The sequence below is a fragment of the Triticum dicoccoides genome, chromosome 2B, assembly GCF_002162155.2.
Source record: "Triticum dicoccoides isolate Atlit2015 ecotype Zavitan chromosome 2B, WEW_v2.0, whole genome shotgun sequence".
Taxonomy (NCBI): Eukaryota; Viridiplantae; Streptophyta; class Magnoliopsida; order Poales; family Poaceae; genus Triticum; species Triticum dicoccoides.
Genome location: NC_041383.1, coordinates 603,453,443 through 603,467,078, shown reverse-complemented (window position 1 = coordinate 603,467,078; position 13,636 = coordinate 603,453,443). Strand labels below are relative to the sequence as shown.

The 13,636-nt window shown below is 45.5% G+C and overlaps 1 long non-coding RNA gene across 4 annotated transcripts; it reads left to right on the top strand.

Annotated features, from left to right (window-relative positions):
• The first annotated feature begins 422 nt into the window (after positions 1-422).
• On the top strand, positions 423-3,716 carry LOC119365116. Of its 4 annotated transcripts, XR_005175322.1 has the most exons (8): positions 423-587; positions 705-960; positions 1,872-2,036; positions 2,116-2,320; positions 2,400-2,592; positions 2,684-2,778; positions 2,865-2,960; positions 3,165-3,716. It is a non-coding gene; the product is annotated as an uncharacterized LOC119365116 (long non-coding RNA). The 4 variants fall into 4 exon arrangements; XR_005175319.1 differs by having other exon boundaries at positions 424-587; positions 2,684-2,960; XR_005175320.1 differs by lacking the exon at positions 2,865-2,960 and having other exon boundaries at positions 425-587.
• Positions 3,717-13,636: the final 9,920 nt, after the last annotated feature.

Below are 13,636 nucleotides of genomic sequence, written 5' to 3'. Positions count from 1 at the left end.
GATCTTTTTTGTCAAATTTGGTGAACATTTTTCAAATCCGATGAACTTTTTTCAAATCCGATGAACTTTTTCAACTTGGATGAACTTTTTTCTATTTTGTGTTCAAATTTTGATTAACTTTTTTTAGAATTGATGAACTTTTTCAAATTAGTGAACTGTTTTTGAAATTCGTAATTTTTTCAGATCCATGTGTTCTTGAGCTTTGTGAACGAAGCAACAGAAAAAAAAGAAAAAAACAACGAAGGAACAAAGGTGTACGAAGGAAAAGGAGCTAGCGATCAACTGTTGACCGGTCAACCACGAGAAGTGAACCACGATGCATCGTCGAAAGGCGCACGTTGAACGAGCTCTGCGGCTCGTTTTTGGGCTGGCCCACATAAGCAAGCGCGTGGGCGCTGGGTTCGTTTGCTGGCGCATAAGGCGCCAGCGAGGAGCTCCCTACATCACGTTCTGGAAACCCCTCCGTGACCGGAGTCCACCCCTTCCCCCACCCCCCAATACGTTCGGGCCTGCGGCGGCTGCGTCTTGCCCCGGCGACTCCGGGATGGAAGATGCGGGCTTGAGTTCTTGCTGGATGCCATCGACCGGTTAGTGCATCTATCCTCTCTAGAAATCTGCAGTTTCTGAGATTTGTTGTTCAGTGGGCATGCCGGAGAAGAAAGCTGACGCCGAGACCGGTCGTCGCCCATGGCCGTGTGTTGTAGGTTTCCACTCCGGGAGGATTTCACCGACAACCTTTAACATTCAGATCCGCTCCCCCTGGCATTATTACCTCCAGGTCAAGCCAACCCTGGCATGCCGATAGATTCAAAATGCTAGTTCTGGATGCGGGCAGCAAGTTGGTGGCGGTGGCCCGGAGAAGGCACAGGGTGGCATGCGCCGGCGACGGGAGGCATCTCCCACTAGGTCTGTGCACTCAACTGACAGGGTCAACCCAGAGGCGCCCGGATGGACAAAGAGGTATGCCCCGAATTCCTTTCCTGGTTAACTGTATTTGTTCGAAGTGGCTAAATGTTGATTTGCTTGGCGATGGTTGATACGAGTATAATATAGTTTTAGTCTGGACGATTGCAACCTGAGGATATGATCTACTCCGTAGTTATCTTCACACCAAGAGTTGTTTCTAATAATTTATTGTTCTATCTGCTTGGCCTGAAGCAATTATTTCAATAATCCTCTTTTCCAGCCGATCTAGCTAAAGAAGTGTTTTGCTACAAAATTCAGGTTACGTCTTGGTAGTGTGCCACCAGACCGGACACCATGCCCCTCTAGGATGAGTTCGCTAGAGCTCTCGATTCGCAAATACGCAGAGGAGCCTACAAAAAGTGTAATAAGACTTGAACTCGGGCTAAGTTTCGTTTGGCAACTCAAGTTTGCAAGTAATATGCAATGAAGTTGAAAACAAAACGCTGTGAATTTTGGCAGAGCCTTGCTGAACCTAGATGAGGATGAAAATTGTGACATGGAGATGTTTTGACTGGATGATATTTTTTTTGAAAAAAGATGAACTGCTCATGAAATTGATAATTATGGTTTAACATAAAATGCTTAGTTGATATATGAAGATACACAAGTTGCACCCAACAAAGGGTCAGGGCTCATTGTGGGGAAATTCCTTACATCTTACTAGACTGAGCCAAAAGTGAACTACATAATCTCAGCGAAGGAGATGTTTGTGATTGCGTTCCTAGAAAGCTTTAGCTGGTCTTACATAGACTGGTTCGAACCGAAGGAAGAATCTGTGGGTGCCAGAACCACCCAGAGAGCCTCATGTGCTCCTGGTTTTCCATTTTATTGGTTAGTATCAGTAAACAGAGATGTAAAAGAATTAATGGTGGCTTATGCTTGTACTTTCCATGTTTGCCGTGCAGACGCGCGATCTACTGGGATTATTCCATTGAAGAGGGGCACAACAGAGGATGGTGCAGAATGGGGTGGATGTGGATCAATTGACGAGGATCAAAGTGCGCGCACACTTGGTGCGGCGGCCCTGGATTTAGTTGACCAAGACATAAATCATCCGGGACTTTTCGAAGGTTCGTGCGACGTTTGTTATTTCTCCTTCTGTTTCCTTTCGAGGTTTTGAGGCACTAAGGAATGACATCTGTCCAGCAGGGGGTTTCGATCAAGCAAGGAGTCTGCTCTTGAGGCTGCGTGAAGGAGATGTCGGATGTAAAACATAGAGATCCATGGCGGTCTGAATATACTTGTGTTGATTGCATTTTGACCCATCTTCAGTTCATTTTGTTGACCCATCTGATTACGATGTCCTCCGGTTCTACATCAACATGCTGGGCTGTGACAAAAACGTCATACGAAAGTAAAGACTTGAAACTGATCACCATGCGTTGCTTCGGTGGGTTTCTCTGATCATTGTGATAATACTGTCTTCCTTACAGGAAATGGTTCTGGCACTTTCATCCAATACTTGCAGTGGCATCTGGTCAGGACCTGAAGGATGAGTTAACTCTTGGTGGTGAGTTAATGTTAAATGTCTGGAGATGCATGCAGCACGTGCTAAGTGCAAAAGAGAAGAGGATGTACTGCGGGGTGGCTTGTGAGATGGAGACGGATTTTGATCCCCGTTTTGTGGTACATACCTTGCTTGTTGGCATCTTATGCTGCATCATTTTGTTGCTGTTGGAGATACTGACTCTGGGATGTTTGGATACGATGCGGGAAGAGCTATGCAGGGGAGACGATGAAGTGGGCTGGGATAGCATGATGATGAACTCTGATTTGATGGGCTACATAATTGATTGGCTAAAGAAGATAAAGGTATTGTGGGTGAAAAACTATGGACCTGTATTGAATTTGTAATTCAAGACCTAAGCAGACTAAGTGAAAGTACTCCCTCTCTACAGTGGGAGTATGTACGTGTGGTTGTATGGACAGATTACCATCTATCTGAATTCGCAATGTTATACTTGGTGTTGGTGATTCAGTCTCTTGCTTTATAGGTAACCAACTTGCAGACCTGTGTTTAAGGGACGAAAATCCATGACTGAATTTATAAGTGTCATCGCTGTAGCTGACAGAAATTGGGCTATTTCTTTGAAGCAATTGTGCGCATGTTTGGCGATGCGCAAACTTTGATTAGCTGTCTGAATTGTAAATCCGTGACTGAATTTCTTAGAGTCGTCTCTGTGGGTGTTCTTTTGCAGCAAATGTCATGCTTGCTTGGCAACGGCTGCACTTGTAGAGGTGGTGTCCAGCGGCGGCGATGAGGATATAGTTTCGGTGTGGGAGACGACCAGTGCGAGATATAATAACTGCGGGTAGATCGGGTAGCCGTTACAGCGGTCGTGGCAAGGAGGCGGCTCAGGCACAGCTAAATGACTAGCCGTGACCGCAAAAGATGTTCCGTCTCTGCCTTACAAGCTGTCATCTCATTTAATGCACCCACGAGCTGGCTTTATTTGCCTGCAATACGTCTACTATACCGGCAGAAATACATCAACTAGCACAGATCCACATGCTAGCAGACGGGGATGATTTCAGGAGCATCTGAGCCTGGGCTCCGAATCGAATATCCGACTTATTTATCCTTACTCTGTTTTTTGTGTACTAAGATTGTTCGTTTGTACCCAGCATGTGTACGTGATGTGCCCTGCCGCTGTGTGTACTTCCTACTAATGTATGTGCTTCCTGACACTGTTGAGCATGCGTGTGTGTGTTCGCTGTCGTTATTTATTAACATTGTCATGCTCTTCTTACTTTTTCCTTAACAATTCATGATCAATACCGAACATTATTTTTTGAATAGATGACACTCGAACTTGGTTTTAGCTCTCATGTTGTTCAATGAATCATTAAGTAATGTTTTGCATGGATTTTATAACAGACACAATGTTTCTGATTTAATGAGAGCCAACTATGCATTCCTGGCTTCCCCGGCGATGCCGACATGGCTGGGCAGGACCCAATGGCCATCTTCGACGCCTTCATGGACTTCGTCAGTGCCGACCACTCCTTCGTCATCTATGGCTACGACCCCTTTGGCGTCGGCATCATCTGGCACCTCAGAATGCAAATTAAATGTGTTCATGGAGTGGGGGTGTAATTGTGATTTGTGCAATGGGTTCAGAGTGGAAGGGGCTGTCATTCGCGTTCAGCAGGGGCTGCAAGTTCTATCGCTATAAGCCTGACTTGCAGCGGCAACAACAGATTTATTTGTGGTAAGCTCATTCATTCATTCTCTCAAGAGAAGAGGACCAATTGCTTGCATCTCTTGTTGTATGGTGATGATGCCGGCTCCTGGTAAATCCAATACGACTGCACTTCTTTGCTTCAGGTGGCCGTGAAGCTCTGACTCCATCCTCACGACACTCAAACATGTCTTGATGATTGCATCAGATTGCAACTCTATTATCTTTTCATACCATGATATGCGTGCATGTCTCTTCGGTTCTCAAACAAGAAATACTTTTCTTTCAGTTTGCTTTGTAGGTAACATGCAGTGTACAATTGGTAGCACATTATGATGCAAGTTTGTTTGTTTTCACTCCCAAGCATAATTTTTATGATACATGACGCTACTCTGAGGCTGCTCCTCACTACCAGTCACAGCAAGATGGGGCCCCTGGTGGTCCTCTGAAATTTGATTCCCTCGATAGTCGAGGATCGTTTTGCTTTGAAGTCTGATGTACATTTTTTAATCTCATGTAGGAAGAAGGTATCCCCCCTATAAGAAGATTTCTAGCTTGCATATGTGCTGTAATGTTAATAAGTGCATTCGGCCAAACAATTTGTGGACCAAATGAACTTGTTGCAGATACAGAAGAACAAGGCGGCACACAAGGAGTTGCCTGAATTGCATGCGTGTGTGTGTTCGCTGTCGCTATTTATTAACATTGTCATGCTCTTCTTACTTTTTTTCTTAACAATTCATGATCAATACTGAACATTATTTTTTGAATAGATGACACTCGAACTTAGTTTTAGCTCTCATGTTGTTCCATGAATCATCAAGTAATGTTTTGCATGGATTTTATAACTGACACAATGTTTCTGATTTAATGAGAGCCAACCATGCATTCCTGGCTTCCCCGGCGATGCCGACATGGCAGGGCAGGACCCAATGGCCATCTTCGACGCCTTCATGGACTTTGTCAGTGCCGACCACTCCTTCATCATCTACGGCTACGACCCCTTTGGCGTCAGCATCATCTGGCACGTCGGAATGCAAATTAAATGTGTTCATGGAGTGGGGTGTGATTGTGATTTGTGCAATGGGTTGAGAGTGGAAGGGGTTGTCATTCGTGTTCAGCAGGGGCTGCAAGTTCCATCGCTATAAGCCTGACTTGTAGCGGCAACAACAGATTTAGATGTGGTAAGCTCATTCATTCTCTCGGGAGAAGAGGACCAATTGCTTGCATCTCTTGCTGTATGGTGATGATGACCGGCTCTTGTTAAATCCAATACGACTGCACTTCTTCGCTTCAGGTGGCCGTGAAGCTCTGACTCCATCCTCATGACACTCAAACCTGTCATGATGATTGCATCAGATTGCAACTCTATTATCTTTTCATATCATTATATGCGTGTATGTCTCTCCGGTTCTCAAACAAGAAATACTTTTCTTTCAGTTTGCTTTGTAGGTACTCCCTCCGTTCGGAATTACTTGTCGCAGAAATGGATGTATCTAGACGTATTTTAGTTCTAGATACATTCATTTCCGAGACAAGTAATTCCGAACGGAGGGAGTAACATGCAGTGTACAGTTGGTAGCACATTATGATGCAAGTTTGTTTGTTTTCACTCCAAGCATGATTTTTATGATACATGACGCTACTCTGAGGCTGCTCCTCACTACCAGTCATAGCAAGATGGGCCCCCTGGTGGTCCTCTGAAATTTGATTCCCTCGATAGTCGAGGATCATTTTGCTTTGAAGTCTGATGTACATTTTTATAATCTCATGTAGGAAGAAGGTATCCCCCCTATAAGAAGATTTCTAGCTTGCCTATGTGTCGTAATGTTAATAAGTGCATTCGGCCAAATGATACATCCATTTTGCATCATGCTTTTATATCAATATTTATTGCATTATGGGCTGTTACTACACATTATGTTATAATACTTATGCCTTTTCTCTCTTATTTTACAAGGTTTACATGAAGAGGGAGAATGCCGACAGCTAGAATTCTGGGCTGGAAAAGGAGCAAATATTAGAGACCTATTCTGCACAACTCCAAAAGTCTTGAAACTCCACAAAAGCCAGTTTTGGAATATATTAAAAATATTGGGCGAAGAAAGTACCAGAGGGGGTGTCGCAACCGCGATCCCAATGGACTGAAGTCTCTGTGCTTAAGTGTCATCCCTGGATCGGTAATGCTGACACACACAGTACTCGAGGAATTATAACAGAGTTCAACCACACACTTATTACATCGAGTCCTCATAAAGAGTATGATTACACAAAAATATCATGGCTGAAGGCCATCTAAACTAAATAACTGCGAGAGCTTCGAAGGTAAATGAGTCTATCAACTCCAACGGCATAGCTAAGTGCAAGACAACGACCTATCGCACCTTATTCGTCGCCTAAGTAGTCTGCAACATGAGACGTTGCAGCCATGTAGGTCAGCACATTGAATATGCTGGCAGAGTTACACTGTAAAGCAATGAATGCAAGAACTATATCTACATGCAATATTTGGCTGGTCGAGGCTCTAAGTGTATGTTTTTGCGTAAAGCTAGTTTTTCCCTACAACAAAGGAATAAATTCAATTAACTACCCCCAAGTTGAACGAATATTTGAGAACGTTCCCCAAGTAAAAATCCCAATTAAACAAGTATCATCATTAAACCCAATTCAATTAATTTAAAGAGTGATGAGATCAACAATAATATCCAATTCTAGATACTCAAGATGTCCATAATCGGGGACACGGCTAACCATGATTAGTTTATACACTCTGCAGAGGTTGCACACTTTTCCCCACAAGACTCGACCACATCCATGATCGGAAGATGGAGACATAGTCTTTCTGAAGCATTAACTCTCTACTCCGGGCAGACCGGTACACCTACTTTCCCTCCACATCTGCTAGTCCACCTCTTCAAGAGCTCATACAACTTACTCAACTATGCTAGAGCCCATAATGGCTTGTGGCTGGACACGGAAGTTTCTAGGCATGAAATATCGTATGATCCCTTTGAGCCTGGGTGGCGAACCAAGGAAAAATCACACGGGTACCCCGGGATTTCCCTTAATGGACAACACTGGGTTCCCCAGGTGCCCCAACCAATCCACCCAAATATGTATTAAAGTTGCCACCTTATTGTTATCCAAGATTAATAACTCTCATAACTTCCATGTGAATCACGATCCAATCCCCATCTACGAGCATGGCTAAGCAATAATAAAGCATAATATATATACCCGGGGTGATCAAAAGGTATTAGGTTCCTACCTCAAGTACTACAACCAAACCACATGTTCCCTATCCTACTCATCAAATATTTGAGGGGCAATACTAATGCATAGTAAAAACTGGGTATAGAAGAGTTTGATCAAAGTGTAACTTGCCTTGTTGACGATCTGCAAACTCTAGAGATTCGTAGTAACAAGCTTCGCACTCTTGGTAATCTAGCGTAGACAAACAGTAGCATACATAAGAATTCACTCAACGAGAAACTCGAGAAAAGATCCAAATCAAACACGAAACAAGCAAACGTCTAAATAATCAGAAAACAAAACCTAACAACATTATTTTCATGTGGATTAGATCTTAATAGTAGGTACATGTGATTAGCTACGATTGGCAAAAAGAAACAACTCAAACAGAGTAATGAAACTCAAGATACGAACGAAACAAGATTGTTTACTAATCTGTACTAAACTCAATTTTAAAGTGTCAAAATCTTTTTCAAGTTGGTTAACTAGAAAGAAGAGATCGTAACAAAGATTTAGGCACTTGTTTCATCTAATTTGGACAAACGAGCAAAAAGTTATGGTTGTTTTAAGATCAGGGGCTAAATCGCGAGAAAACTATTTGCGAATAGGTACCTGGCCGAAAATAAAACTAAAAAGGAAAATCTACCGCGCGAACGTTTGTTAACAGAACTAAATGAAAGAAAACTATTCGCTAACCGATCTAAACGAATGAATGTTCGTTAACTAAACCAACCTAATAAAAACCGATCTAATCTAATAAACCAACTAAACCACGATAAACCGAAGAACCTGTTGGGGAACACGGTAATTTAAAAATTTCCTACGATCATGCAAGATCTATCTATGTGATGCAAAGCAACGAGAGGGGAGAGTGTGTCCACGTACCCTCGTAGACCGAAAGCGGAAGCGTTTAGTTAACGCAATTGATGTAGTCGAACATCTTCGTGATCCAACCGATCCAAGCACCGAACGTACGGCACCTCCGCGTTCAGCACACGTTCAGCTCGGAGATGTCCCTCATACTCTTGATCCAGTTGAGGCCGAGGGAGAATTTCGTCAGCACGACGTTGTGGTGACGGTGATGATGAATTTACCGGCACAGGGCTTCGCCTAAGCACTACAACGATATGACCGAGGTGTGTAACTGTGGAGGGGGGCATCGCAAACGGCTAAACAATGTCAACTTTTGTGTCTATGGGGTGCCCCCTCCCCCGTATATAAAGGAGTGGAGGAGGGGGGAGGGGCGGCCCTCCATGGCGCGCCTGGAGGAGTCTTACTCCCACCGGGAGTAGGATTCCCCCCCTTCCCTAGTTGGACTAGGAGAGGAAGGAAGGGGGAGGAAGGAGGAAGGAAAGGGGGGCCGGCCCCCCACCCAATTCGGATTGGGCTTGGGGGCGCGTCCCCTCCTAGGCTCCCTTCTCCTCTCTCCCAGTATGGCCCAATAAGGCCCATATACTTCCCGGGGGGTTCCCGTAACCTCCCGGTACTCTGCTATATGCCCGAACTCACCTGGAAGCATTTCGATGTCCAAACATAGGCTTCCAATATATCGATCTTCATGTCTTGACCGTTTTGAGACTCCTCGTCATGTCCGTGATCACATCCGGGACTCAGAACTATCTTTGGTACATCAAAACACATAAACTCATAATACCAACATCACCGAACGTTAAGCGTGCGGACCCTACGGGTTCGAGAACTATGTAGACATGACCGAGACACGTCTCCGGTCAATAACCAATAGCAGAACCTGGATGCTCATATTGGTTCCTACATATTCTACGAAGATCTTTATCGGTCAAACCGCATAACAACATACATTGTTCCCTTTGCCATCGGTATGTTACTTGCCCAAGATTCGATCGTCGGTATCTCAATACCTAGTTCAATCTCGTTACCGGCAAGTCTCTTTACTCATTCCGTAATCATTCACCCCGCAAGTAACTCATTAGTCACAATGCTTGCAAGGCTAATAGTGATGAGTATTACCGAGAGGGCCCAGAGATACCTCTTCGAAACACGGAGTGACAAATCCTAATCTCGATCTATGCCAACCCAACAAACACCTTCGGAGACACCTGTAGAGCACCTTTATAATCACCCTTTTACGTTGTAACGTTTGGTAGCACACAAAGTGTTCCTCCGGTATTCGGGAGTTGCATAATCTCATAGTCTGAGGAACTTGTATAAGTCATGAAGAAAGCAGTAGCAATGAAACTAACACGATCATAATGCTAAGCTAACGGATGGGTCATGTCCATCACATCATTCTCCTAATGATGTGATCCCATTCATCAAATGACAACACATGTCTATGGTTAGGAAACTTAACTATCTTTGATTAACGAGCTAGTCAAGTAGAGGCATACTAGGGACTATATGTTTTTTCTATGTATTCACACATGTACTAAGTTTCCGGTTAATACAACTCTAGCATGAATAATAAACATTTATGATGAATTAAGGAAATAAATAATAACTTTATTATTGCCTCTAGGGCATATTTCCTCCAGTCTCCCACTTGCACTAGAGTTAATAATCTAGATTACATAGTAATGATTCTAACACCCATGGAGCTTCGGTGCTGATCATGTTTTGCTCGTGAAAGAGGCTCAGTCAAGGGGTATGCAACATTTAGTTCCGTGTGTATCTTGCAAATCTATATGTCCCCTTCCGACACTTGATGACGGATGGAATTGAAGCATCTCTTGATGTGCTTGGTTCTGTTGTGAAATCTGGATTCCTTTGCCAAGGCAATTGCACCAGTATTGTCACAAAAGATTTTCATTGGACCCGATGCACTAGGTATGACACCTAGATCGGATATGAACTCCTTCATTCGCTGCTTCCGAAGCAGCAATGTACTCCGCTTCACACGTAGATCCCGCCACGACGCTCTGCTTGGACCTGCACCAACTGAAAGCTCCTCCATTCAATAAAAATACGTATCCGGTTTGTGACTTAGAGTCATCCTGTCACATCCTTAGCTTCTGGTGCTGTCTGGTGTGTGCATCATGTTTAAATTCAAATGAAATTTGAATTGAGGAATTTTCAAAAGCCTCAGGAAACCTCTAAAAATAACCAACATTTAAATCTTCTCAAATGTGTCCAAGAAAATGTTCCTGTTATTCCATGGAAATATTGGTAAGAGGTAAAATTTAAACCAATATTTTTGGAGTCACAGAGATAATTATTTTGGCCATTTGAATTAATCCAACAACTATTTGCTTTGGATTTATATTTAATATATATTAAATATGACTCCAATAATTCTGGAAGTTTGTGAGTGGCTTTGTATATATTTTAGCAAGCCACATAAAAATCTACAGAATTTATTTAAATGATTTAGTTGCTAAACTAAATCAAAACAAACTACAGATAATAGAAAAAAAAAGTAAAAGAGAGAGAGCAGAAGGACTTACCTGGCGCCACTTACCTGGCCCAACACTGTGCAGCCAGCAGCGGCCCAGCCCACCTCCTCCCCCTTGTCATCTTCCTCCCCTCGCACCGAAGCAGCTCGGTGGCGAGCGCCGATGCCGCCTCGGCCACCTCCTGCTTCCACCGAGGCGTTCCCGAGCCTCCCCCTTACGCCACCACGATGCCCCGACCCCCTGGAACCCCTCGACCTCTCCCATCGTCTCCCCCCTTTCTTTGGCTCCCTCTCTCCTCCACCGAGCGGAGCCCCGTCGCCACCGACGCCGTTCGCCGCGGCCACCACCACCCTCTCGCCTCCCCGACGCCTCCCAGAGCTCCGCAGTGCCTCCCTCTACCTCCTCAACGAGCCACGAGGCCCCAGACGTGCCGCAACACCGCCCTCGATGTCTTCTTCAACCTCGGGACCGCCGGCCATCTTCGTCAAATTCGTCGGCTCCGGTGCCTCCCCGAGCTCCCCGAGGCCACCGTCGCAACCCCTGTGAGCTCCACTCCGTTTCCCCTCCTTCATTTTGCTCGTTCCCGTGCCGTAGCACCCCCGGCCACATTCCCGAGCACCGCCGTCCGCCATGGCCGCGTAGCTCTCCTGACCCGAGCCCCTCTGCTCGAACCCGTGGCACCAGCGCGCTTCTGGTGGCCCGCGGATGCCGTCTGGACCATCAGTTTCTCTCCTAGCGCGCCGCAGCCCAACCCCGCACATGGCCGAACTCCGGCCGCCGCCTCGGGCTCCACTCCGGCAAACCCCGGCCACCCCCGCACCTCCCGTTGGTCCCCCTAGATGCGCACGGGCGCGGGCTACCTCCTGGTGCCCTTGGCGCATCGATCCGATGCCCCTAGCGCAAGTCCGGCGTCCCCCGCCGTGCTCTGTGGTCGTCGCCGGCTACACTCCGGCGAGAGCTGATGTGGCCGGTCATTAGGGCCTAACCACCCCCCCGCTAACCCAGGCCTTGGCCACTGACTGTGGGCCCCACGCCCTTAACTAACCACGGTTAACCCCCTGTTTAGTTTAAGTTAACCACAGTGGCCCCACGCGTCGGAATTGACCTAGCTGACGTGGCCGTTGACCGGTCCCACCTGTCAGTGAGTTAAAACCACCCTGTGTCACTGACGTGTGGCCCCCACACGTCAGGTTTGACCAGCAGCAGCGTCTGTTGACCTGCTGACGTCACGGTGACGCACTGATGACGTAGTAAATGTTTCTGGAATTTAAATAATTCTTAAATGAGTTATTATTTTCAGAAAATGTCCTAAACTTCAATAAATCATAGAAAATCAACCGTAACTCCAAATTAAATAATTTATATATGAAAAATCATCAGAAAAATTCAAGGAATCCATCTGTACCATTTTCATGCATGTTAGAGCAACTTATCACTACTGTTTAGGACAAATGAAGTGAAGGGCATTTAAATAATCACATATGGAGTTTGAATTTGAATCTTGTATTCAAACCAACTTCATTTAATCTGTTGTTAGTTGCATTAGCCCAAAACACATTCATTTTGCCATGTCATGATCATGCATCATATTGTGCATTGCATTGATTGTGTTCCCTTCTGTGTTGCCGGTATTTGTTCCCTCTCGATAGACGTGATACCGATGATGTGATCGTTGACACTGATGAAGACTCAATGTTATCTTCAGAAGTGCCAGGCAAGCAAAACCCCCTTGTTCATTCCGATACAATCCTACTCTCTCGCTCCTGCTCTCTTTTACTGCATTAGGACAACATCGATTCATCTGTTACTTGCTGCGGTAGCTGAACCCCTTTATCCTTTGCATGACCTGTCATTCCACAGTAAATAGATGAAACCCACTAGCATGAGTAGGAGTTGTTTGAGCCCTGTTGTGCCTACTCATTCATGTTTGTTTGTCATGCCTGCTACTGCTTAGAGTTGAGTCAGGTCTGATTCATCGGGGATGAATCAGAGGTGTGTGAACATGTCCTACTATGTGTGAGCTAAGTGTGTGAACATGATTTGGTAAAAGGTGTCGGTGAGAGGCCATGTAGGAGTACATGGTGGGTTGTCTCATTGAAGCCGTCCTTAGGAACTGAGTTCTGTGTTTGTGATCCATGATTCAGCTACTACCATACATTGGGCCCTGAAATATGACCCCGCTCGACTTCTTATTCACCCTTGTCCTCTGTCCAGGAGTTGCAAGTAGTTTCTGGTGTTTGTAGTATGCTGGAGGCCGTGGACAGCGCTGACCGTAGGGGTGGGCTGTGATGCGGTAGGCACGTGGCCGGGTAAACCGGGCGCCCGTTTGGTGTCACGGAACCCTGTTCACATCGTTTGGGGCTGTGAGCGAAACTCCGGCCGGATCTCCTCATGGATGGAACCCGAATAGGCGATAAACCTGGACTAGAGACTTGAGTGTTTAGGTAGGTCGTGGTCTACACCCACGTCGGCTTTCGCTTGAAGTCTGCCGAGCACATGTCATGTGCAGACGCTAAGTGGTGGAAACATGTATGAAGAAGTACACCCCTGCAGGGTTAACATCATCTATTCGAATAGCCGTGTCCGCGGAAAAGGACTTCTGGGTTGCTTATATCAGTTCATAGACAAGTGAAAGTGGATACTCTAAAATACGCAAGATAAGTGTGAGTGCTATGGATGGCGTTCTCGTAGGGAGACGGGAGCGGATCCATAGTGGTGTATTGATATGGTGAATATGTGGACTCGTGTGCGCCACCTCAAAAGAGTCGCTTGCGGTCGTAGTTTAGGATAGCCACCGAGTCAAAGCTGGCTTGCTGCAGTTAAACCCCACCATCCCCTTGTTGAAAGTGATGCATATGTAGTTAG